The sequence below is a fragment of the Macaca thibetana genome, chromosome 7 (genome assembly GCF_024542745.1).
Source record: "Macaca thibetana thibetana isolate TM-01 chromosome 7, ASM2454274v1, whole genome shotgun sequence".
Lineage (NCBI taxonomy): Eukaryota > Metazoa > Chordata > Mammalia > Primates > Cercopithecidae > Macaca > Macaca thibetana.
Genome location: NC_065584.1, coordinates 93,641,842 through 93,668,867, shown reverse-complemented (window position 1 = coordinate 93,668,867; position 27,026 = coordinate 93,641,842). Strand labels below are relative to the sequence as shown.

At 37.2% G+C, this 27,026-nt stretch overlaps 1 long non-coding RNA gene across 2 annotated transcripts in view; it reads right to left on the bottom strand.

Moving 5' to 3' along the window:
• Positions 1-784: 784 nt before the first annotated feature.
• Positions 785-27,026, bottom strand: part of LOC126959376 (uncharacterized) — a 55,989-nt gene continuing 29,747 nt past the window's right edge. The window contains exons 2-4 of one of the 2 annotated variants that reach the window (XR_007727512.1): positions 17,154-17,351; positions 11,858-12,115; positions 785-1,113 (exon numbers count right to left, since the gene is read on the bottom strand). This is a non-coding gene — a long non-coding RNA (uncharacterized LOC126959376). Of the gene's footprint in view, positions 1,114-10,390; positions 10,525-11,857; positions 12,116-17,153; positions 17,352-27,026 lie in introns of those variants that run through there. The other variant, XR_007727511.1, reaches the window with a different exon arrangement.

Below are 27,026 nucleotides of genomic sequence, written 5' to 3'. Positions count from 1 at the left end.
ACAGACCTCTCCTGTTCCTGGCAATTCCAGAAAGTCCAGAAGTCACGTGAAAAAATATTGTAACATGGGAAATTATACTTAATATTAAATATGTAATGAATCAACATACAATGGTTTGTCTAAGTGTTAACAGAAATATTTTTTATTGTGTAGCTATTCTAAGATAGAAAATTGTTTGGTGTTCTTTTCCAAATGGAATCCTGCATCAGAATATTGGTGGGGGTTTTTTTTTTTTTTTTTTTTTTCTTCTCTCTGTCTCTTTCTCTTTCACTTTCTCTTTCTATTTCTCTTTTAAGGTAGCATACTTTGCTCTGTGTGAAGCCCTTTGACTTGAAGAAATAGTGATCTAAGATAATGTCCTGCCATCCCGAAGAATTGTGGGCACGGGAGAGATTGAAATTGCTGTGTAATGTTATTGCTTCCTTCATTTCATAACTGTAAAGCAATGTGCTAATCAAAGAGCCAGTCTGTGTGCACATGCGATCTCTCTGTCCGGGAGGCAGACCTGATGCAGAGCAGAACCCCTGATTTCCAGGTGGGCTACAGTCTGAGGCTCCTTCTGTGTTCTGTACTTTGACTTGCCTAGACTTTCAGATAAAACTTAAAGTTACAGCAATGTCTTTTTTTTTTTTTTTTTTTTTTTTTTTTTGGCCAGAGTTAAGTCAGATAAACTTGAATATTCAAGTTAATGTTTATTTACTGACTTACTTCAATATAGAATATTTCTTTTTTTCTTTAAAAAGAGTGCTAAGAATCTTCCCGAGCTTTGCACGATGCGTCTCATTTGGGTCTCTTTTTTCTTACAGGGGCAAGGTGAATACACTAAATGAACCCCACACCATTTATATCAGAGTAAGGAACACAAACTTTAGATGTGATTTTAATATGATGCATGCGGGGAGAGGATCTCACAGCAACTACTTAGTACCATCTTTCACTTATTTTTTTGCCTAGAATCCTGGACAGGGTGGGTCATTTTCTTCACGCGTTGCTCTTGTTCACATTTTTTTTCTTCCTTTAAAATTGCCGAGGCTTGGCTGTTGCTATTTGGTGTTGCTTGACCCTTCTGGTCTAGCAATGACTCCCAGGGGTGAAGGAGAGCTTCCTAAAGTTCTGAAGGAGAAAATTTAATCAGCAAAGTAATCATTTCTGCTGTGATGGAAAAAAGGAGACCGGTATGAATGACAAAACAGCTGTGGACCACCAAAAAAGTCAACTGGAATTGGAAGAAGGTAGACCTAAAAAAAAAAAAATTGCTTCGAAGGCATAGCATTAAAGGGAAAATGAATCAGAAAAGAGATCTGAAGTGCTAGAATGCACTGCCTAATAACTTTAAATAGTCCATTGAGTCTTCCGGAATTTTTTTTGTTCTTCTTCAAGAATAATCTGCTTACATCGTTAAGACCTCAGCTAAGCTCAGTAACACAAATTACCAGATGTTGTATCCCCTAGTTTTTCCATCAAAAGACCAACCACCAAGCTTGTTGAAAGAGAAAGGTCATTGTCCCTCCCTGGCTATAAAACTATTTTTGCAACTCCTAACAAATGAAATGAGAATACCTTTCAGCTGTAGAAGGAACCTATCTCCCGCTCCTTCGAAGCCCCCCTGTTTGGCTTTGTTATTTTCTAATAATGCACTCATGTGTAAGCTAATAATGTGAACAGAGGGAAAATGAAGAGACTTAAAAAAAAAAAAAAAAAAGGAAAAAAGCAGAATGAATTAGGGCAATTGAGGTCGCTCTGTTTCATTTTTGCTGGAAGGATTTTAGCCCTAGTTTTTACCTTATCGCTTATTACACAATTTACGATAAAATGAGATGTGATTCCATTCTTATTGTTGTGCTATAGTCTATTGAACATGCATATATAGAATTCATTTCAGATTTAAACACTATCTTAATTATAAACTGAATAAAATGGACAACCTATCGAGTTTTCTAAATTGCATTCTAACAAATAGTTTCGTTTTTTATCACATTTCTACCATTGACATATTGGGTATAATAATGTTCAGGGAATATTCCCTTTTAATGCAGTGTCTTAATTGTGCCAAAGTATTTCCCATGTGACAACTAATAGTTTATTTCTGACTTACAAGTTTGATAACTTTAATGTCATGCCTTGCAATATTTTTCATGGTGATCTGCTTAAATTACATTATCAGGAAATTTTTTTTGTTTTAAAATCACCTACAAATGATATATATTTTGCATAATGTCAGTATATTACATGTAGCTTTCTATTTTCTTTAATAAATAATGTGATTGCTTGTATTTAGGATTCATTTACAGACACTTTTCCAACAAAAGACATATGTACATTAAGTTGAAAGTATTGAAAGAAATATTTCGATTGTGATTAAAAATGAAATACCCAGTTAATGGAATATAGAATGTAATTTTTAAAGAAAAACATATGTGCCAGAACCTAAGAAGTTAAGTCTTATTTTTATATTTGCTCACTACAAACCATGAATGTTGCTTTAAATGGAAAATATGTACATGATTATACATATAGTTTTAAAGTAGTCCTAAATATAGTATATTTAATTTAATCCTTCAAAGTAATTCTGAGTTAATAACATGGGTCCTAATCCTCAGAATGTAATGCTATGTATTCCTTAAAAACACTGATTTTTATTAATATGATATTTTAAAATGTAAAAGAATAATCATGCTGAGAAAAATCTGACATTGGAAACTGAAGACAACATGTAATTTTGTAAGTTTTTAATATGTACAGCATTTGTTGAAGAATTTCTAACTTAAAGATCACTTAAATTTAATTTTACATGTCAAATACATAACTATTTCACTGACACAGGGGAAAGAATTTAATTAGCACTTTGATGTTAATTGTTTGTTAATGTGTTAAGCTTACCAAACTGCCTCATTTAACTTAATAGATATTGCTATACTTTCGTATATTATTCTAATAAAGTATACAATTTGGATTTTTTTCCCTTCTTTTTCAAGTTCCCATGCAACACCTAAATGTAAACCTAGCCAACTGGTCTGCTAGAACAGAGCTGGGTGCTTCCTGAAGTTTGGACCTAAACCATTAAATAAAACAGTTATCCTGCAACACCCAAGAACTATTACTGTCTACTAATGTAGTCTTGCAGATTCTTTTTTTGAACAGTACACAGGAAAGTTGATTCATTTCTCTCTCTCTTTTACTACAGGGGGTTGTCCAACACACACACACACAAACACACACACACACAATTTTTAGTCATTTTTTTCAATTTAAATGATTTGCTATCACAGTTACTCCATCTTTTATCTCTAAAATAGTTTCAACCCTGTTAATGTGTGCATGTACTTTTTTCTTATCAGCCTCTCAGCAGCATTTGTGATTCATAGCAGCCATCAAAGTGATAATAAACTCATTCACAATACTAACAAACACGGGGCTCCCAGTTATTTACGAGGCAAATTCACTGCAAGGCTGGGCTGTGGAACAGGGGAGAATCAAGATGGTGTTGATTGATAAATTGACAGGTTAATTTACAAGTGGATAATAGGAGTTAGACCCAGAGGGAAAGAAGGAAGGTCTGAATTCTAGCTTGGTTGCACTGCCATCTGTCTTATGCCCAGAAAGCTGCAGGACTGCTGGCTGGCAGGATCAAATACATACACATTCTTCATAACTTAAAGACAAAGACCTCCATTTACTGCTTTTTGATGGGCTTGTTGCCTTGGTTCTTCACACAATTGACCCTCAATATGTCACAAACTGTGCCACGTCTCAGTATTTTTTATAAGTGCCACTTATAACATGATTTAGAATAAGTTATTCTGTCAGTTTCACAAAAAATAAACAATGAACAAAATTGTTTTCAAGACTATATTTCACAAATATTAATTGTCATTGGATTGCTGATGAGCGAATGCATTCTTTCAAATTTCCAAAGCCTCTGATATGTCCTTGTTCTAGGATGTACATCGCCCCCCGCCACCCCCACAAAAAACACAATTTTACCTTTTCTTTTTCATCCTTGGTATTTAGATGCTAGCTAGTCTAGCTGTTTACAAGATAGGGTGAATCAAATTGTATGAATCTCATGTTAAACATTTGCATCACTGTTTTTCCTAGAGTTTTATTGTTGTAAATTTGAACATATTTCAGAATTAAAAAAATAAGTTTACAAAGTTCTTTTCAAAATGGAGTACTAGTACATTTATGTTTCATTTCCAGTGAAATATTTTATTATACAGGCCAGCCATTTTCATTTTAGTTCTGTAGGAACAAATCCTAAACAGGCCATTAAAAATCTTTTAGGTCTTGTATAATAGGGACATATTATCATAAGCTCTCAGGAAATTGCCTCGATTGGGCTAGTGCCACTCACTGTGAGTTAGATGGCCAATTTGCAACTATTGTCACTTTGGAAAAAACCCAGTCTTTAGTCTTTTAAAATTGGTTGGTTAGCAGCAGTGGCCATGCTGGGGGCCTCCAAAATTGCGGGGCTGTGGTTCTTACTTGCCAGCACTTATAATTCTGAAATACTCCGGTCTCAACCCAAACCTTTTCTCCCCATGTCGCTACATTGTAGGCGAACACCCTTCTCAGATTCCAAATCCATTTAATGCTTAGCTCATGTTAAAACTTGGTAGGTTTGAACAAATACTGAGGAGTTCAACACATTTTCAAAGGAAATTGAAAAAGGCACAAAAGAGCATGTCTGCTCAGCTTCTGCAATTCATTACAAAATGCCAACACTAATATTATTTTTAAACAGATTGCTCCTATTAATCAAGGTATTAAAATAAACTATTAAAATTATGCCTTTAGTTGAGTAACATGAGAAAGCCCATGGAAAATATCTGGTCAAGAATGAATGTCAGAAAAATAAAAACAAATAACTTCGCATGCATGGAATTTTATGGTGTCACAAGGTTAAAAATGTCTCCTTAAAGGGTAAATATCCTTTGAAAAGAAAATGCATTTATGTGTGAATGGGAGGTTGAATGGCTTTTACTGCTTTGTTTAAACATAGACAATCATCTTTGTAATTTTTTTTTGACAAGTTGTATATTTTTCAAAAGAGACTTATAAAAGATCACATGTTTAAGATCGCTAATTGTTCTTGATGTGGTGACTTTTTTATTCAAAGGGAGTCTTTTCTTCAGTAAAGTGTTTAAGTAGTTTTTAAATTTCATAATCTACAGAGTGAAAACCTAAATTCTTTCCTCAGACTGTGAAGCAAGGCATTTTCTTTCTGAGGACTACTTAAACTTTGCATTATATATTTTCTATTAAAGTCTCAGTGACAACAAGTGTTATGCAAAATAGGAAAATAATTGATAGCCAGCTTATAGAAATGTACGCTTTTATACATATTTATATAGGGAATCTAATGGAAGAAAAATGTGCTCAAAATTTAGTTTAATACTTGTCTTCTGTCTCTAAATTCCAATTGTAAAACTGTCAGATTCATAGAGGCATAATTTCTAATATATTATACTTTTGTAACTTAAAATATGTTAACTTCCTAGAGATTTATTTTTACTGAATAATTCTAAAACCTCACGATTCCACTAAGATGTGGCAGAACTCATTTTCATTAGAAGCATGTTGACACGGAAGAGAAGAATGGGCAAGTGCAAGAATGGGCAGTCACTGATCATTTTATTTGTTTAAAATTGTGAATTAGTTTTAATAAGTGGACTTCTCTCCTATGCAAAATTAAAAAGAGGCTTTCTGTCATTTTCTCTCCTCAGGTACGAAAATGAATTCTGAAGCCAAGGTAACAACAGCAACAACAGCAACAACAACAACAACAAAGATATCAGATCTAATATCCCACCCAATTTCTGAGTTAAGCCAGTGACAGGTATATTTCGAAGCAAGACTATTTAGACACATTGATTTTTGTTGTCACTTTCTTCTTATTTCATATGTCACATCAAGGCTTGGAAATTAGATGAATGTAAGAAGGGTCCGCTGATCATTGTTCCTCAGGAGGAATTTTCAAAGTCAGCTAGCTGTGCTTGATGAAAGTAGTCCTGCATAGAGCTCCACTCTGCCTGCAGGGAAGTTTAGGCAAACTACACTTTACCACTTCACTCCTATTACTAGGATTCTTGGTTGTCAAGGAGGCATCTATTTAACTGAAGTCTGGTAAATCTCAAAAGTAGAGTATTAGGGAGGAAAAAAAGCTTAAATCATCTTTTTTCCTCTTACTTCAAAGTCCTTTTAAATGAACATGCAACTCCAATTCTGGTAAACAAATTTTATGAAGTAAGTCGTGCAGGTAATGCGTTCTTCAATTGTATGCTTCCAGGGTAACATGTTGACATCCAATCTTTGTGTTTTGAAGAGTTTGTAATAATAAATAGAAATCAATGCTGGAGACTGAAGGGTGCATCAATTATATTTCTTTTATCTCAAAGATTCTTTCCATGTTGTATCTATCCTTCCTCGTGAATTTTTTTTTCACATTGTAAAGTGTACTGTAGCTTAATTGGCAACATAGATGCTGAGTGCTGATCAAGTCTAAATTATATTTGACAGAAATGAAACTGGCTTTATTTTATGTGAAATATAAAATATTATCATGGTCCTTGAGTTTGAAAAGGGAGATTGTGCGTGTGTGTGTGTATGTGTATCATATTTAAAAGGCAATTTCTGAATAGGTATAAATTTTTAAAAAATAAGTTAGGAAAAATACTGAATAGCCCGTTGTCCAGAAACATAAGTGAACAAGATAGTTGAAAAATATTAAGTACAGGTCGACTTTAAACTTTGCATAATATATCGTCTATTTAAAAGCTTAGTGACAAAAAAAGTTATTTAAAATAGAAAAATAATTGATAGCCAGTTTAGATAAATGTATGCTCTTATATCACATTTATATAGGGAGTCTAATAGAAGAAAAATGTGTTCAAGATTCAGTCTAATATTAGTCTCCTATCTCTAAATTCCAATTGTAAAACTATTAGAGTTACAGGGGCATAATTTAAGTAAATGGTAAAATGTTTCAAACTAATACTGTTTAGAAAAAGTGTGGTTTATTTCTACCACTTAGAAAAAGGGGAAGTCTAAACGGACTGATAAAGTCTCAAGAGGATGCAGTTTGGGCACTTTGAGGGAGGCACCCTGCTTAGTTCTGAAGCCAACTGGGACTCAGGGCTCCTGGACAGACCCTACAGTTTTAAGGGTCGTAGTCTCAAGTCTAAAACATTGCAGGGACATTTGGGTGGGAGAGAAGGATCATGGATGCCATTCTAGTGTAACAGAGAGATTTCCTTTTCAGAGCACTTACAGTGCCTTGCCCGCCTGTGGTTGAGCTAGAAAATTTCCTTGAGGAAATTTCATTTGAGCCCACAGGGAGAGAGCACTTGCTAAGTTGTAATTTCCTATGATTTGAGATACGGCATCTGCAGGCCTCCTGTGTAGGATCACTCAGTAAAAAAACAAAAACAAAAAACCAAACCAACACCCCCCACACCACCAGGGTTTATCTTTTAAACTTGGCTGAATACCCAGTCATTTTTAACTCAAATTTTTCCCTTAACAATGTACTTGCCTTAAAAATACATCCAAGTAATTGTGTGGACATTTTTGGACAGTGGTGTATTGGACTGTGTTAACTGCTTGTTCACATGATAGTTTTAGCCTAAATGAAAGTGTCTCTTAGGCACGTTATTTATCTATTGAATTAAGTTAATTAAAAGAGTAGAATGTTAATATATTAACATAAATGAAAAACTGGGATTGAAGTCAAAATGCTAAATCAGAGGAACAGATTATAAAAGAAGTTATAAAGAATATTCTTGAGGAGAAAACTGTATAATTTCTGAAGTTCTCAACCTGTGTGATCTTGTATTCCAACCTTCCCAGTTCCACCTTCTCCTCCTTTGAAAAGAAGGAAGCTAAGACCCAGCAAGCTGATATAAGGTTCTGCGTTCCCAAAGCAGTGTCCAGGATCCCACGCTGTAGATTCTCCTACCAGCTTGTTTCCCAGATTAGAACGCTGCCGACAGTTCCCGTGGCTGGACAATGATAGTAGCTACAGAGAGCAAAGAAAGTCAGCTTGCCACTGAGCCTCAGTTTTTACATCCTAAAAATGGAGATGGGCCGGGCGCGGTGGCTCACTCCTGTAATCTCAGCACTTTGGGAGGCTGAGGCAGGCGGATCATGAGGTCAGGAGATCGAGACCATCCTGGCTAACACGGTGAAACCCCGTCCCTACTAAAAATAATAATAATAATAATACAAAAAAATTAGCCAGGCGTGGTGGCGGACGCCTGTAATCCCAGCTACTCAGGAGGCTGAGGCAGAAAAATGGCGTGAACCCGGGAGGCGGAGTTTGCAGTGAGCAGAGATCCTGCCACTGCGTTCCAGCCTGAGCGACAGAGCGAGACGCCATCTCAGAAAAAAAAAAAAAAAAAAGATGATGGCACTGTCTTCTACTTCTAAGCATTGAAAACAATCTTTTGGAATTTTAACTGAATGCTGAATTGAAGAGAAAAAAACAAGAATAGATATGGCATTATTTATTATCAATGTTGATTCCTTCACCATCAATGGAGAATACAATGGAAACACAGCACAGATGTTTGGGTGAATGTATATTTGTGTATGCATTGTATATGTGTGCATGTGTGTAAGCGTATGTGTTGGGGAACGCAGGCTGGAGGCCATGGCAATGACTATCCTAGAATATACCTTTGCAGAGTTATGGGTTCATGAAGGCCTATCAGCTCGCTTATGGGCACACATATAAACATGCAGATTCTTTTGCATAGATATGCTTCTGACATATAATTATTTTGAATTTTATTAAATAAGACTGGAGTTTGGGGAGTAAAAGCCAGTCTCCTCTGATGAGAAGAGTGAAGTCCAAAATCATCCTTGGTGAATTCTCAGGATGTTTGGATCTGCTTAGAGAGTTAAGCAGTATGTGTATGTGTATGTGTATATGTGTGTGTGTGTAAGTGTGTACATGAGTTTATGTATATGCATGTGTATGTGTGTATATATGTGCTTTTACATGGATGTGCATATGTGTGTATGTGTGTATATTTGTGTCCATGTGTGTATGTGCATATGTGTATAATGTATTTACGTGTGGATGTGGATATGTGCATATGTGCGTGTATTTGCTCATTTGTGTTGTGTTGATGTGTATGTGTATGTGAGTGCATATGTATGTGTATATGTGTGCTGTGTGTGTTTGTGGATGTTTGCATGTGTGTGCATGTTTATGTGGATATGTGTTGTGTGTGTATATGTGTGTATGTGTATATATGTATACACAGATGTGCATGCATGTGTATGCATGCATGTGTGCTATATGTATATATGTGTGGATGCGTGTACATGTGTATGTGTACATGTGTAATATGTGGATGCATGTGTGGATGTGTGTGCATGTGTAAATGTATTTGTGTGTGGATGTGTGTGCATGTGTATATGAATTTGTGTGTGTGTGTGTGTGTGTGTGTTAGGGGAGAATCATGGTTGGGATGGCCCCTGGGTATGTGAGAGAGGAGAAGCCAGCAAGAATAAATACAATGAGAGGAGATGTAGAAGAGTTTCACATAACTTTTGAAAATATTTTGTAAATTGACCGCAGGTTGGTCTTCCATAGGGATCATAGTCAAAATCCTGGGAAATCAGGATTAATTTTAGGTCATATGTGATCCCAAGGCAACTGGAAGACAGGAACTTCTGTGCATGTTTCAGCTGCATTGGCAGGACTAGGATGGTCCCTTGACTCAAGAAACAAATGAATTTCACTAAAATGTCATCATACTGCAGCGAAAGTTATTCACTAATTTTATGTAATGTGCTTCTCCATAGCTCTGATTGGCGACGGTGATGGTGAGGATGAGGATGAGGATGGTGATGAGGAAGACCATAGTGTTTATGCAGTGCTTGCTATGTTCTATTACTGTGGCTATTTCATAAATGAGGACATAGAAATTGGAGGTGCTGGATATGTTGTCCAAAGGCACCGAATAGGTAGGTGATGGCAGTGAGATTTAAACCCAGGGAGGCTGGTTCAGAGACAAACACTTAATCACTACATAGTACTCTCTCTTGCCAGAGGAATGGAGATACATTTTTATCTTTAAGCATTAGCAATGAGAGCTATGTATTTAGTAAATTGCCAGGAACACCCCTTTTTTAATTGGCATAATCTCAATTCAAATATATAATATTCCCAGAAGTGTTCATCCGACACCTCTTTCTTGCCTGTATCCCACACCCATCAACAGCGTTTGCTCACGTTTTCATGCACTCCCCCCTCAACCCCATCTTTAGTCCATAATAAAGTCAGGGCAGAAAACAGTTCATGTTTCTTGAGTTAGTATGTTTCTTGATGTGATGAGAGTTTTATAGCACATCACATTTCTCTGTTTGTTGTCACTGCTAGAAAACTCAGAACTAGGTTTTGCATCCATTTGTTTTATTTTTTTTTTTTCCTCATACAGCTTTTGGGAAATTATGATGTTTTTTGTGGGGGGAGGTTTTAATGCTTATGTGAATTCTTTTTCTAACTCCAGTTCTCTGTGGAAGGAAGTCATGGGGTTGAAGAAATATTTAAATGAATGAATCTTAAATACACATAAAAATTATCCGAGAAGTGAATTGTAAAACTGGCTGTATTTTTACGCTACGAATTCTGAGGATAGCTAGCTCGTTAATCTATAAAATATAAATGTCACATTATGTTTTCTAATCATAAGAATAACAAATATCCAAAGTAGCAAATCTCACCACACCAAGAGAATGACCACTAACACATATATCTTTTTATGAATCTATAACTAATTAATGGCTATAACTATATATAATATGTGTCTCTGTGTGTGTGCATGTGTGTGTGTGTATGCAACCTATATTCTGGCCAATTTGCGATTATACAATGATACCATCTTATAACCCATTTTCCCCCAACATCACAATTTTGAGTATTCTCCACATCACTATTTCTTCTCCCAGTTGTTTAAAAAACTCACACAGGGATTCGACTTACTGCTGGCCTCCCATAAGTAAGATTTCATATCAGCTATTGAAATGTCTATTTATAGGTAGCACCATAATCCACATAATCTTGCATAAATTCCCGTATGTAATTAAATTTATAGACTATTATTGAAGAGATTATTTTTCTTTCCCAGCAGACCTGAGTGTGTGTGTGTGTGTGTGTGTGTGTGTGTGTGTGTATATATATATTTATTTATTTTGAGATGGAGTCTTGCTCTGCCAGGCTGGAGTGTAGTGGCACAATCTTGACTCACAGCAATCTCCGCCTCCTGGGTTCAAGCGATTCCCCTGCCTCAACCTCCTGAGAAGTTGAGACTACATACGCCACCATGCCTGGCTAATTTTTAAAAATATTTTAGTAGAGACAGTGTTTTACCATGTTGGCCAGGATGGTCTCGATCTCCTGACCTTGTGATCCACCTGCCTCAGCATCCCAAAGTGTTGGGAGGCGTGAGCCACTGCACCCAGCTGAGAATATCTTGACTATGGAACATGCATTCTTATAAGAAAACTCTAACTTCAAGCTCAGTCTACAACACTCCTCCTTGTTTCCTGAAGTTACTATCACCCTTTTGGCCATGGGGCACCTAAGACAAGAGCTGTGCTTTTCTTCGGCTTTCACAGGACTCCAGAAAAAAAATGAAATCTCAGAGAGGAGGAGAAACTGGTTAGGTGCATTGCAGTCTAATGCTACCTCCCTGCTTCACCCCAGCTGCCAGTTCTAAAGGCTCATGTTCCAATGTCCTCACTTCTCAGTCTTCAGAGAACTGCCATATGCATAGTAATGGTCACCTGCCCAGGCTGTCCTCCCGCCCAAGTGATAAAAGCATCTCAGGGGCCCATTTTTACATACCTGGGGCAGGAGGACTTCTATTCACTTTACTGTCAGTTTCCTTTAGGACCAGTCTCCTTCTACTGCTCCTCCTTGTATTCCTATAAAATTTCTTCCTATTTCCATTGACTTCTCCAATGGTCTCTGCCCACTCAGATCTCCAGTGCCACTCCTCTCTGGATTAAATTCTTGTTCTTCAGTCTCTTTACCTTTGATCATACTTCGTTAGAAGGTGTGTATGTTGGGAAGATAGGTTGAAAGAGTTTTTTCAATACCAGCCTGATGAAAATGAATCAGATTTGAAATAAGCACATACATAACTGAAATTTCACTGAGAACAATTGAGTAATATGATTAAACTAAAACAAGATGATGGGTGCACAATATTTCTGTAACACAGCTATTACTGCAGACCATTTATGTCTGTCAGATACAGACAACAATAGTCTAAGAAGCTCAGAGTAGATGTTATGGCATTTTTTGAGAGCATTGTTTATAATCCGAAGTGTGTGGAAAGTCCATATTTGATTTGCAAAGGAATCTTAATGTTGGGATGAAGGATACAGCCTCATAGTGAGACAGTCAAGTATAAAGGGATCCCCGGAGAACCTCCGACCGCCCTGGCACTGGGAGAATGGGGTGGAGCCATGGGAAGTTCACACCCTTTGCAGCGGGGAGGAACCTGGCCTCTTATGTTCGGGGTGGTAACCTGGGATTCAATCTGTAAGGCGGGAAACTGACTAGCAGGACTCTCACTCTGCTGAGGGTCCATGCTTCCCTTTTTTTTCCTTCCCATCCAATAAATTCCATCTTTTCTCACCCTTCAAAGTGTCTGGGAGCCTAAGCTTTCCTGGTCATGTGACAAGGACCCTAAGGAGAAAGTCCTAGAACAATCGAAATTTAAAGAAAATTTGGAATGCTGCAATGATTGCCTTTCAGAGAAATAAAATAAAAATTTGCTGAGTGTATTCAATACTTTGTTCACAGCTTGGTATCCAAGAAACGTCCCTACCCTACATCATTTCTTCTTTAGTCTCTTCTAATTCAGATGGGAATCTGTCAACATTTAAAGATAGTTCTGACTCCTTGTGTCCACTTACATGGTCCTGGTTTTCACAGACTTTTCCAATTAAATGGCTTTGTTCTTGAAGAGTGGGACAGTCTCATATCTTTTAACCATATGTCTACTGGAATGTACCCACTACTATGCCTATAAACTGAAGGTACCAGGACCACAGCATTTTAGTCTTCAGACATCATCTAATTCAGGCTAAAACAAATGTTAGGGCTAGAATTCAATTTTCAGATGGAATCTAATACCAAGCCACAATATAAATTCTGGTTAAAAAAAGGTCTATGAGGGATTTTTCAACTCATGCCTACTCAGCCTCCATGTTGACCCATCCCCTTCTCTCTGCCAACCCTGAAGGCAAAGGAATGGAACTATATGGTCCTGTGAATAACAGTTTGAGAATGACTGATGTTGTATAATCTGTGAATTTTCTTTGGAAACGGAGGGTCCGAGAGATTAAGCAGCATAGTCAGTGTGAAAAGCAAGTATTACAAAAAGCTGGGCCTAGGAACTGTCTCCTGACAGTTCCTATTATGGATTTCCTTTTAACAGGGGAGAAAAATAAGACTCAACAGAAAAAGTAGAAATCATTTCCCCAAGATGTGATGCTGAGAAGAGTTTATGTTTGAAAGATCTGTGTACACTTAGGAATGTTTATTGCTGAGGGTTTTATTCATGACTCCATGCTTCTTCTTCATTTCTTTTTAGTTTGTTTTGTTTTGTTTTGTTTTGAGATGGAATCTCACTCTGTCACCCAGGCTGGTGTGCAGTGGCGCAATCTTGGCTCACAGCAACCTCCACCTCACGAGTTCAAGTGATTCTTCTGCCTCAGCCTCCTGAGTTGCTCAGATTACAGGCATGTGCCACCACAAGCCTGGATAATTTTTGTAGTTTTAGTACAGATGGGGTTTCACCATGTTGGCCAGGCTGGTCTCGAACTCCTGACCTCACTTTGGCCTCTCAAAGTGTTGGGATTACAGGTGTGAGCTACTGCACCTGGTGTAGCGTCTTCATTTCTCTAGAATGTAGATGGATCAAAGTGATTCAATATTTTTTTAAAAAGGCGTCATAAAAATGAGAATGAAGGCCAAGTGCAGTGGCTCACACCTGTAATCTCAGCAATCTGAGAGGACGAGATGGGAGGATTGCTTGAAGACAGGAGTTTGAGACCAACCCTGCTCTGGGCAACAGCAAGTAGACCAGCCCAAGCCAGGAGTTTGAGACCAGTCTATCTCTCTAAAAACTAAAAAAAAAAAAAAAAAAAAAAAAAAAAAAAAATTAACTGGGCTTGGTGGCATGTGCCTGTAGCTACTAGGGAGGTTGAGGTGAAAGAGGATTGCTTGAGCCCAGGAGTTTAAGGCTGCAGTGAGCTATGATTGCACTGCTGCACTCCAGCCTAGGTGACCGAGTGAGACCTCAACTCTAAAATATAAAATGAGAATGATATCAAAATCTCATAACAGAGAGAACCAAACTGAAGAAAGGTAGCCTGTATTCTGAGATTTTGAGAGGAGAGTTAACAGTTTGAACTTTAATAGGGCTGATGATCAAAAGCTTGTTAGAGTTAAATGCTACCTCTATATGGAGAAAACTGTCGAGTTAATGAAGATTTCTGGAGTTACTCATCATGACTCTGTGTCTTCTGGAAACTAGATGATTAATCATAGCAAGTAGTAGAATGAGGGTGGCAGGCTGTCTTCTGGCCCTGGCTGCCTGATACTACTGCAGGAGGTAGAAATTGGTAGACTATTCTTTGATTGTTCTATTCAAAGCTAGCTGTAATTTACTTGGTTTTGTGTGGGCAGGAAAAAACATGTCAGAGAGAGACACATAATCAAAATATTGAATCACAGAAATATTGCACGTGGGCTAGCTCTGGGGCCATCAGTTTTAGATTGCAAGGGAAAATTGGTGAATGGAGTTAGCATAGAGGGCAGCTGCCTGGCTATAGTTTGGGATTTCTCCTGAGCTGAAGCAGAAGGGAAGATTTAGCAACTGTTTGTCTTGGCAGAAAATCATCTCTGATTGTTTGCGGGGCAGAGGATTGGAGTCAAGAAGATACAGACAATTTCAAACGAGAAATCCTGACCCGTGTCGTGTGGAGCTGTGTTTGCCTGATGAACCTGTTATAACTCCATCCACCTTCACTCCAAGGTAAAAATCTTTTTAAATCAAGAAAACAAAAGTAAAAATTAGAACTTAGTCCTAGCAAGTTGGAAGGCAGTTCAACCTCCACATACACCTGTGGGAATTGTCTTCTCTTACAATCTTCTTTAAAAATTTGCTGTAGATACCTTGATTTCCTCCTGTCTCATCTTTTCCCCTCAGATGAGCTGGGAGTGAACTCTTGTCAGTCCAAAGGCATAATATTCAGCCCAGTGCAGATCCTTGGACTCCGTGATGCTGTGGACACAGCCTTCAATGGCATTGACCTCACATGACTTGGGTCCAGATTCTTTTGTGCCTCCCACAGTTGTGTGAACTTAGGCATGTTTCTTGATTTCTTTTTTCTTTGTTTTTTGGTTTCAGTTTCTTTATCTGAAAGCCAGAATCATTATACTAGCTTCATGCAGCTGGCATGGGGATTTAAAGACTTTGAGAAAAATTTATGTCCAGCTCTCAGCCATGGTTACCATATTGTGTATTTCCCATACTATTTCTCTGGTCATGGCTTCCTGGATGTAGCTCACGTTTCTAATTTACCTAAGGTTTACATGTTTGGAATCACTTTGTTCCTTTAGACAACTATTTTGGGATTTTTTTTTTTTCTCTCCAGTAGAAGGAAGTGGAGAATAACCTAGAACACCTGCATGAGGTACAAGTTCTTGTCTCATATCTGTTTTAATGATTTCCAGGTTCTGTGCAAGGCATCATTTGAAAAGCAAAGAGGCAGCGCCTGCTGTGGGCTCACCTAACAGCTGAGAGCCTGTGGCATTCTGTAGCTTACTGAGACTTTAGGCATTACTAATCTGTGAAATGAGAAAGTTCCATGGTATAACACCTAAGCTAAAATCCTCAGTTACACATCAAGAAAATATAATAAGCAGTCTATCAACATGTTACTTTGTCTATGTGGAATCGAGTTTTCTCCTCTTAAGTTGTGTCTTAATGTGGTACATTCTTGTACCTTCAGGTAATCTGAATTTTTAAAATACTGTGAACATGCACTTTTACTTGGCATTCCCATATCTGGTCTGTTAGCAAGTCGTTCTGAGGCGGAAGAATTGACCCCCTCGTGGGATTGCAATAGGGGTGTGGCTTGTTTACCTGGCCGCCGCGCACTGGAACCTCTGGTGGGCGGAGGAGGACACAGGTGAGCAGGTGTGGGGCTAGGCCCAGCGCTTTTGGGTTCCGGCCCCACAGTAGCATCTAAGGGTGTGTTAACAATTAATGCTCTTAGCAGTTGCCATCCACTGACGGCTAAGTGTTAACCAGCTCGGTGAGGAGACGAGGCGACAGCCTTTTACCCCTTGCCCTCTTGGTTTTACACCGTGCCCTCTTGGTATCCGAGTTCTTGTTCGGCGTCCAGGAAGAATTAGGTCGAATGATTGGTTTGAAAGGTGATGAATGCGGAGGATTTTATTAAGCGGTGGAAATGGCTGTCAGTGGAAGGGGAGCTGGAAAGGCTATGGTGTGGGGAGGAGGTGACCTTTCCCTGAAGCCCGGCCTTCTCGGGCCAGACTCCATTCTGAAGTGCTGTCTGAAGTTAAGGTGAGACTGTCTGTAGTTTCCAGTGCTCAGTTGCTTTTTCTCTCCATGGCAGCCGCTTGTCTCTCTGCCGGCTGATGTCGGGTTTATATGGGCACAGGATGGGCGCGGGGTGGAAGGTCAAAAAAGTAACATTTGGGCAGGAAAACAGGGATAAGTCTTCTCCTTTAGGGACCCGGATTCCAGGCTTAAGGGTGGGGCCTTTGTCGGGAACCGCCCTCTTCTACCCAGTATTTTCTCTGCCTCTTGTCCGTATCAATTCCTGTGAAGACTTCCTTCAAAATATAGCCTGAATCTACCCACTTCTCCTCAGCATCATAGGCAGTGTCCCTCTGGATTGGCAGAATTGCCTTTCACATGGGTTATTCATTTTCATTCTTGTCTCCCTACAGCCTTACTCTCCCCAAAGCAGAAGAGCATGGTTGTCTAAAATGGGGATTAGATTTTGTAACTTCCAGATGTAAAGCCTTTGCATGACTTCTTGTTGCTTTTCATGAGGTCTGAACCTCTTACTGTGTCTAGAGAGCTTTGCATTACCTTTGTTTTCACTCATCTTTATCTCCAGTTCCTCTCCGCTGAGACTTTTCTCCAGCCATATTGAACTCTTTGGTTTCACTCACATGCCAAGCTCTGTTTGGCTTCAGAACTTTGTCTTGTAACTCTTTGTCTGGAGAAGGCTTGCTCATTGTCATCTCTGTAAATATCAAATCCCCAGAGACTTGTTTCTGGAATATCCTATGAAAATGAGCACCCTATTACTCTGTTTTGGTTTCTTGATATGATTTATCACTTTTTCAATTATATTACAATGATTTATATTATATTAAAAAGATTTTTGAAAAGCCACTTGAATAAGTCATTAAAATGATTTTTAAAAACCACTTGAATACGTCATTAACTGTTAAGGAAACTAAGTTAGTAACCAAAACCTTTAGATTCAGATTATTTTATAGGTAACTTTTATAAAATCATCAGGCTATAGATAATTTCTAGCCTACACAATCTTCTTAAGAGAATAAAATGGAGAAGCTACAACAATTATTTTTATGAAGCTAGTACAAAATAAATATCTTAAGCAGAGGATAAGAAAAGATTAAAAGCCAATCTCATATACTGAATATAAAAGTAAAAATCCTAAGAACAGACTAGCAAGACTGGAATCCTACTGTGTATGTATTTACACAGATATTATCTATCTATCTATCTATCTATCTATCTATCTATCTATCTATCTATCTTCTAACTTTTTTTCTGTCTAATTTTAGGGGTCTGACTTTATAATAATTTGTCCCAAAATAGTTTTATAAGATAAAAATATACAAATATAAAGGTCAAAATGGGTACATTTGAGTATAATAAAATATAAAAAAGCCCTACTTATCTTCAATGAAAATGCTTTATACAAAGTTGAGTAGCACAGTCCACAGTTCAGGAAAGCACATGTAAACATTAGTGCCAGTAATTTATAAAGAACACCTACAGTTCAATAAGAAAATCCAAGCAGCCAAATAAACAGTTGAGCAAAAGACATAAACATATTATTTACATAAAATAACACATACATGCCCAATAGCTATCAGGATAAATGTTTAAGCTTACTAACAAATAGAAAATGCAAAATAAAATTGTAAGATGGCATTCCAATGATTGGCAAAATCTTAAAGTCTGATAAGAGAAATAACAATGGTTGGTTAGAATGTGGGGTAATAAACTCAACGATTTTCAGTGAATATGTAAATTGGTCCTACTGCTTTCAAAGTAATAGGATAATATCTATAGAAACTTAAGATGTCTATACAATTTGGTTCAATATTTCCAATTCTACTAGAAACTGTTGCATTTATGTGAAAGGAGATGAGTACAAGAACGTTACAAATAAATTTTGGAAAGTACCTAAATGTCCATGAATAGTGATTGAGTAAACAAATTTCTAACTAGGAATACTATGCAGCAGTTATAAATGATGATTTAGAACTAAATTTGTAAACATGGACTTTGGAAAAATAAACTATAATATTAAGTCAAAAAAGCAAATTACACAACAGTGTAAATAGTGTTGTACCTTTGATTAAAACGTTAATAAGCATACAATAAAATAGTATTTATATTTTATGAATATGTATACATATGTGGCATAAGGACTTGCCTGAGAATTACAAGCACAGAATTCAGGAGAGCTGTTAGCATCCCAGGTAAGGGAAAATGGGAAGATGTGATTAGAAGGAAAACATAGGAAGCTCTAACTTTATCGGCAATGTTTTATAACTTAACATCAGAAGCAAATGTAGTGAAATGTTAATACTTTATAAATTAAAAAGCTATGAGGTAGGTACACAGACTTTCATTATGCTAGTCTTTATAACATTCTGTGTAAAGTATTTTGTAATAAAATATATAAAGCTTTTCTTCAGATCTTTGTTAAAATATGCATTTGTTACCACCCCAACACCTCCACATTTTCATCTAATTTTAAATTAAATATAAACTGTTTATTTCTGGAAAAAGGAAAAATAATATTAACAAAATTAAACTAAAAAAGTAACATTCACATTTCTTTGAAACAGTGCACATATAGTTTCTCCCAAAAGTTATGACATATATCTATATTTTTTAATCTGACATTCTTTTTGGATACTAACTGTTTCACCCTGCTGTTGATTTCATAACTTTTTTCTTGATTGGGTGTTTGTCATTTTGCTCAAATATTCATGTTAGGACTTCTTCTTATTTACTTTAGCATCCAAAATATCCATCCATGAGTGAGAATGTGGTAGAATCAAGCTTAGAGCACAAAACCAACTCCGTAAATGTTTGCTGAATCCCTCATTGGTTGACCATCTTAACTTTGTAGTAATTATACAAGTATGATGAATACTTTTTTGGAAAACGTGGTTCTCTTAACGTATTGATAATGTATTTATTTTCAGCTTTTTAAATCTACATATGGAAATATAACAAATAAAATATAGTATTATTAGCTAAATTTGAATTTCAGATATTCAATTAATTTTCCAAACTATAAGTATGTCCCAAAATATAAGTATGCCCCATGGAGTATTTGGGACCTATTTACACTAAAAATTATTTTTCATGGTTGACAATTCAGACTAAGTTGGGCACCCTGTATTTTATGTGGCAACCCTGTCAAGGGCCAAACCACAGTATTTTTTTTTTTTTTTTTTGAGAGGGAGTCTCGCTCTGTCGCCCAGGCTGGGGTGCAGTGGCCGGATCTCAGCTCACTGCAAGCTCCGCCTCCTGGGTTTACGCCATTCTCCTGCCTCAGCCTCCCGAGTAGCTGGGACTACAGGCGCCCGCCACCTCGCCCGGCTAGTTTTTTTTTTTTTTTTGTATTTTTTAGTAGAGATGGGGTTTCACCGTGTTAGCCAGGATGGTCTCGATCTCCTGACCTCGTGATCTGCCCGTCTCGGCCTCTCAAAGTGCTGGGATTACAGGCTTGAGCCACCGCGCCCGGCCCAAACCACAGTATTAAATTGACCTTGAATTTCTTACCTCCCTCAGGGCCTTTAACCACTTTTATGGACTAGTGAATGACCAAGATTGAAGGTAAGTAGGACTTGCACATCCCTATTCAAGGAGTTAGAATAAAAGCGACATAAAACAAGATGGTCTTAGAAGAGAATAGGTGGAGGAACCAGTGTAAATTTATGAAAATTCTTTGGGAAAATGAAAGTTTCACCAGTCTTCCTGATATATATTGCGATGATTTGAATATTTATCTTTTCCAAAATTAATGTTGAAATTCAATCAGAATTTGGCAGCATAGAGAGCTTTTAAGAGGTGAACCCATAAATGGATTAATCTATTCATGGATTAATGGATTAATGGGTTAATGGATTAATGGGTTATCACAGGAGTGAGATTGGTGACTTTTTAAGAAGAGAAAGAGAGACCTGGGCAAGCACACTCAGCCCCCTCACCATGTGAATGTACACTGTGCCACCCTGGGACTCTGCAGAGGGTCCCCAGCAGCAAGAAGGTCCTCATCCTCTACCTTGGACTTCCCAGCCTCCAAAACTATAAGAAATAAACTTTGTTACCTCATAAAGCATCCAGTTTCAGGTACTCTGTTATAAGCAACAGAAAACAGAGTAAAACATACATGAAAGACATAACATTTTTCTGTTGAGTGGGCTTGGGTTCATGATCTCAAAATTTTAAAATATTTACATAACTTTTAACTATTGCAAGCAGAATATCTAAAAACCACTTTTAGACCTTCCCCAACCAACAGATCCTAGGGATGGAGGGCTAGCTTACTGACTACTTGCACAGGCTCTGGTCTCAGTGTTCCTCCTTAAGGCTTTATTCAGCAGATATGGCTAGCTGATGGCTTCAGTTGTCAACATTCACTGTGCTTCTTGGAAAGCAGCTTGTCACACAGCATCACTGAAACTTGGAAGAAGGACTATTTGTCTTCAAAACCCACCCAACGTGAATAACTTCTCAAATTCTCGCTTCCATCCCAAGCTGTCCCCCCACAGGGGCACGGAAGCGGTCTGTCAGGCTAGGGTGCACAGTGGAAAACAACATGCCACAACTCCACAGTCATGTTTTTCTTCACTCATCTGCCTTGATCTGCAAACACATATATGCCACAAAGTGTACTGCCCCTTTCAATAAATAACAGAAGGCCCCTTAGACACTTGGAGGAGGAGGTTATATTTTATTAGAGTAGTCAAGCTATGGTTTTAGCCAATCAGGTGCCCTGATACACATATAGTGTTTACCATTCCCAAAGTGAGGCTGTTACTGGTAAAGTCAGATTAATGGTAGGATTTCCTGACTTATGCCCTAGGTCTTGATTTCCTTAGCATTGCATTCTCATCAACGAGGCGGAAATTGTATACCAAAACCACAGCAAATGTGGAAGAAAACAAACAAAAGAAAGTACAATGTTCCTCAAAGGAGGGTGCATGGTCAGCAGAGAGGACCACACGGTTGTCGTAGCACATCACATCACACAGACCCTTGATTAGGGTCAACCCATCAACCAATTTTCTCTTTAGTTGCCCAAGCAATAGCCACCAGAACCTCTACTGGCACATCTCATTCCTTCATTCACAGCCTGCAGAAATTAAAGTGGCACCTTACTTTAGAGGATGAGAAGGGCAGTAGAGAAAAGTGTGGCAGGAAAGAATCGCAGGCTAATTTTCTTTAATTTTTTGTTGAGATTTGAGTGCAGAGAATCTTACCTTGCATGAACTAATAGGATAATTCACTAGTGTGATTTCACTACCCAGGACACATCTTCAGTAAACATACCACAGTTCATGAGATTTTTTTTCATGAGATTATTGGAGAAAATGCACATATACGTTGCTACAGGGACATTTAATATCTTAGAAGCTGAGAATTACTCATCTTTCAATCTGTTCCACCATTGTATAGCTCTATGATCTGTCTGTAATATAATTTTTTTCCCCAGAAATATACTTTAGTATCTTAAACATTCCAAAACCCATTTGATGTCCAGACATTCTTTTTCAATCATCAAATAACGAGTCTCTGGGGAAAAGACTTTTCCTCCTGATGTACCCAGTAGGTTGTTCTTGACTGGCTGGTTTCTGCACCAGCAGTGCTCTTGATCTCACCTGCACTTTAAAAGACTTCTCAAAGTCACATCTAATTAACACTGACTCTGTATATAAAAAGGCTTTGTTATGACTTCTTATACTCAAAGCAGGTATTTTTTTCAGATGTTTCCAATCTATTAAATACAATGTAAGAATGACAAGGCCTACTATCTAAAATATGCATATTACTTTAACCCCTTAACTGTCCCTTCACCTATTTTTTTTTTTTTTTTTGGTACTTTTCTCCACTTACTTGTAGTTCATGCTCTTTCTAACCAGCTTTCCCTGATTCATAAATCAAATAGTTTTGCAATGTGAATTTTTATTACAGCAAAGCAGACTTTTACATCCATCAGAATCCAATTTTAAGGAGCCAGATTATATCAGTTGTTTAATATCTTTCTCATAATTCCTGTTGAAATGTTGTATTTATGTATCTGAAAACGTCATCATAATTTTAAAGAAAACTCTATAGTTGCTTGAATTTGAATAAGAGCCTGAGCAAAAGTAAAACTTGGGGAAATAAAATGAGAAAAAAAAAAAAAAACACATTTAAAAGCTTCTTATGAGGAACTCCTTATCCACTAGATCACATGAGTAAACCTGGATTCCTTAAGTATCTTACCAGCTATTCCTCATTAACCAGATCTTCAAATCTGTCATTCACATGGCTGCCCCAGTTATCTTCCTAAAACCTAGGTCAATTGACATTTCTTCCCTCCATCACAGTCTTCAGGGGCTGCATAAAGTTACAATGCATTAAAATGACACTTAAGACCTCTGTGATCTAGTCCCAAACTGTTCTGGCCTCACTTTCCACCCCATTTTATTAATTTCACCACTAGCATTCTCTCTCCTCACTGCAGAGCATGCACATTCATACCTCCGTTCCCCATGATGTTTCTAAAATTCCCATGTGCAAACGCCACTGATTTATGGAGACTTTTGGCTGCTGTGGTCAGAAACAGTTCCTCCTTATTGTGCTTCAACTGTAAGATGTTTGACCTCTTTTGATATAGATTGTGTTTTACCTTCTGCTGTAGTACTGACTTGTGGTTTCCTCATTGCAAAGTAAATGATCTCAGAAAAATTAGTATCATATTCAGCTTTGTGTTCTCCCAACACCTGGGACAGTGTCATTCAGAGAATAGGTCCCCAATGCTTGTCTGTTGCATGATTCAGAAATGAGAGCCCTTACTCAGCGCTCTTCAGTTCTATTGGAGTTAACATCATTCTGAAAAGTGATATTTTCTATTTTCATGTTTGTGTTCATTCTTCCTTCATATTAAAGAATTCTTAATAATGAACTATCCAGTTATCAGTAAAGCTATGTGGACATCATAAGGCCCTACCAAAACTAGGGTGACATTCAGTGGCTGGAGCACAAAGATGGGTCTAATAGAAGGAAATGAGTGTTGAATAGGTGTAGAAAATATATAGTTGAATGGCTGGGTGCAGTGACTCACAGTTGTAATCCCAGCACTTTCAGAGACCAAAGCAGGAGGATGACTTGATGCCAGGAGTTCGACACCAGCCTGGGCAAAAAAGCGAGACCCTGTCTCTATTTAATTTAAAATAAATTAATAAAATAATCATAAAATAAATACAGAGTTTAATTGTGGTCTACAGACCAACAGGTATGACAAAGTAAAAATGTCCTTCAATTTTTAAGAAACTAGGGGCTAGCTAGTTATCCTTCAGTTTTCTTAAAAAAAACTAACACTCACAGTCTAGCTTTCATAAAACCGAATCCCAACATTACCACTAAGGGTTACATATGACCTTTTCCAGTGTCACAGCCTCCTCATCACCAGCAGAAACCAGTGATCCCACTTCAGTCCCTTAAAGAATACGCAGTTGAGTTTGGAAAACTGAGTCTTCTCTGTGAGGATTTCCACCAATTTGTTGGAGATTCACTTGTGATTGGCAGAGGAAGATGCTGTTTGTCATTCCCCTCACCGAGAAACAATGTATTCATAATTAGGCCAACATTCTCCTTTTGTTTGGGGATACCTGATTAACATTATCAGGTAGGTTTATTTTTCTTTCTCTTTAAAAGGTGGATATTTAGTTGGATGAAAGAACTTAAGATGGTGAGAAAATGAATTCCGAGGTGCTAAAGTGCCTCTGAGTGTATGTACCTAGGCATAGAATCTGGGCTATAAGCCAATGCAAATATCCAAGTTTTAAGAGATTAGTGCAAACTCTGTCAAAATGATGGTACCATTTTATGATCCCATAAGCAGAGTATAGAAGTTACCATTTCCTGGTATCCTTGACAACATTTGGCACTTTCAGATTTTTAAACATATGCCAATAAAGTGAATAAAGTGATATTTAATTATGGTTTTAATTTGCATTTCTCAGATTGTTAATGAGATTGAGTATGAAATAACTGTTCACATCCTTTGCCCTTTGTTTCTTGGGAGATATATATATATATATATATATATATATGAAATAAACTATACTGTATATGACACTTTTCCTTTAATATTTGTGAATAGTTTTAATGCCCTATGACTTGGTAGTAATTTCTAAGTTTTGTGTATGATAAAACGTATTGTGTATTTCTAACATTTTGGAGCATAATTGGTATGTTTATTAGACTATTGTTTTTAAATATCTTTTATCTCCTCGCTTTTATCACCTTGCTGAATTGAGGGTGTTAGATTGCAAGTAATAATTACTATGGTAAAATTGCTAAATTCTCATTATGATTCTCTCATTTTTTCTTCATATCTTTAAGTGATAGTGTCTGGTACATATGTCATATTCTCTTGGTGAATATATTATTATATTATTATTACTATTTATTGAATTTTACTTCTTAAAATACTATTTCACTGGATTTAACAATTATAGATGACAATATTTACCTCCAGCTCTCTAAAAATGTTATTCTGTGCTCTTCAGTCTCTCATTTTTGCTGTTGAGAAATCGTCAGCACAAATGGCATTCCTTTGACAGCAATACATTTAAATATTTTTCTTCCAGAATGACATTAAATTGACCCCCTCCCTGTGGTGTTTATAGTTTACTGCAATGTTTCTCCTTGTTGGTTTCTATTTATCCTACTTGGGAATCACTGGTCTTCCAGACTGAGGATTCATATATTTAAGGAAATATATTTATTTAGACGTGGTCTCTTCAAATATTTCTTTTCTCCCATTCTCTGTATTTTCTTTCTAGAACTATGATCACACCTATATTTTTGATTAGACATATATATGATTAGACTCTATTCTCCATATGTCTTTAATATCATTTTGTATTTTCTGTCTCTTTGAGGAGAATTACTGGTAATTTCTTCAGATTAGTCTTCCAGGTCTGTTATTCTCTCTTTTATTATGTCTTAACTAACATGTAAATCAGTCATTGATTTTCTCATTTTAATTATTTTATTTGTCATTTCTGGAAATTGTGTTTCCTTCCTTTTTATTTCATTGATTATGCTTTGATAGTAATTTGCTCCAAATTCATTATTTCTTTTTGCATTTAAAAAATGTATTAAATGTTCTTGTTTCAAATTATACATCCAGTAATTTCCATAATGAAGTGGTATACAGATCTAATTTTATTTATTGTTGTTTCTACTGACTTTTACTTATGGTGGCTTATTTTCTATCGTGTATTGGGATTTAATCATGAGTCCAGGTTTTGTCGAACTCACTATATACAGATTTTGAGACACCTGTTTTGAGGATGCATTCCTCCTGTGGGGAAGATTTATATTTGTTTCTGACAGGTATACGAGGACACTAGAGATCTTGTCCATTTTAAATCATGTTTTGTTTGTTGGCAGTTTTTAAAGCCATAAAATATTGTAAATTCAGTCCTCAATCTCATATGAAGGCAGGTCATTGGTCATTGTGTTGATGTTTTCTTTTATCTTCTAACTGGAAGCAATAAATCATTGTCTTGTTGACTCTCTTACATGGTTGTTTTTCCCTAAGTTTAACCTTTCTCTGAGGTTGAGACCTATCTGAGGGTCTACCTTTATGCAGGATCTCTCAGTCAATAATTTCAGTGTATCATCTGTTTTTGTTTTGTTTTGTTTTTTTGAGGTAGAGTCTCTCTCTGTCACCCAGGCTGGAGTGCAGTGGTGCAATCTCGGCTCACTGCAACCTCTGCCTCCCGGTTTCAAGCAATTCTCCTGCCTCAGCCTCCCTAGTAGCTGGGACCACAGGTGTGCACCACTGCATCCAGCTAATTTTTGTATTTTTGGTTGAGATGGGGTTTCACCATGTGGGCCAGGCTGGTCTCAAAATCCTGACCTCATGATCCGCCTGCCTCAGCCTCCCAAAGTGCTGTGATTACAGGCGTGAGCTGCCATGCCCGGCCTAGTGTATCATCTTTAGTCACCCGTTGCCACTGATACTCTAGCATCTTTGTGTGTCCCTAGTGTAACAAGTTGCCTAATTGCTAGCTTCTCTTGCCAGCCTCTGTTCCTTTCTTACTTGTGACTTCATATCTCCCATCTTTCTTTCAGGTACATCCAATTCTTTAAAAACTGTTTAAAATGTTTTCTTGAACATTTAGTGGATTTTTAAAAGTGTAAATATGTTGGTATCAGTATCTCTTCTGATTCCACTCCATTCTGAAAATGGAAGCCTGACTTTTCTCCCCAAATGTAATGTGAATAATACCAAACATAGATTCTTTTTCTTTTTTCTTTTTTTATTGTTTTTTTTTTTTCCCAAGCAGAAAAGTTTTTAAAGAGTTTAGATTAAGAGAAGAACTCGTTTTGTTAGCTTCTAAAATTTTAAGAATTAAATGGCACAAGTCATCTGGAAAATTTGAAATTTCAGTGGTT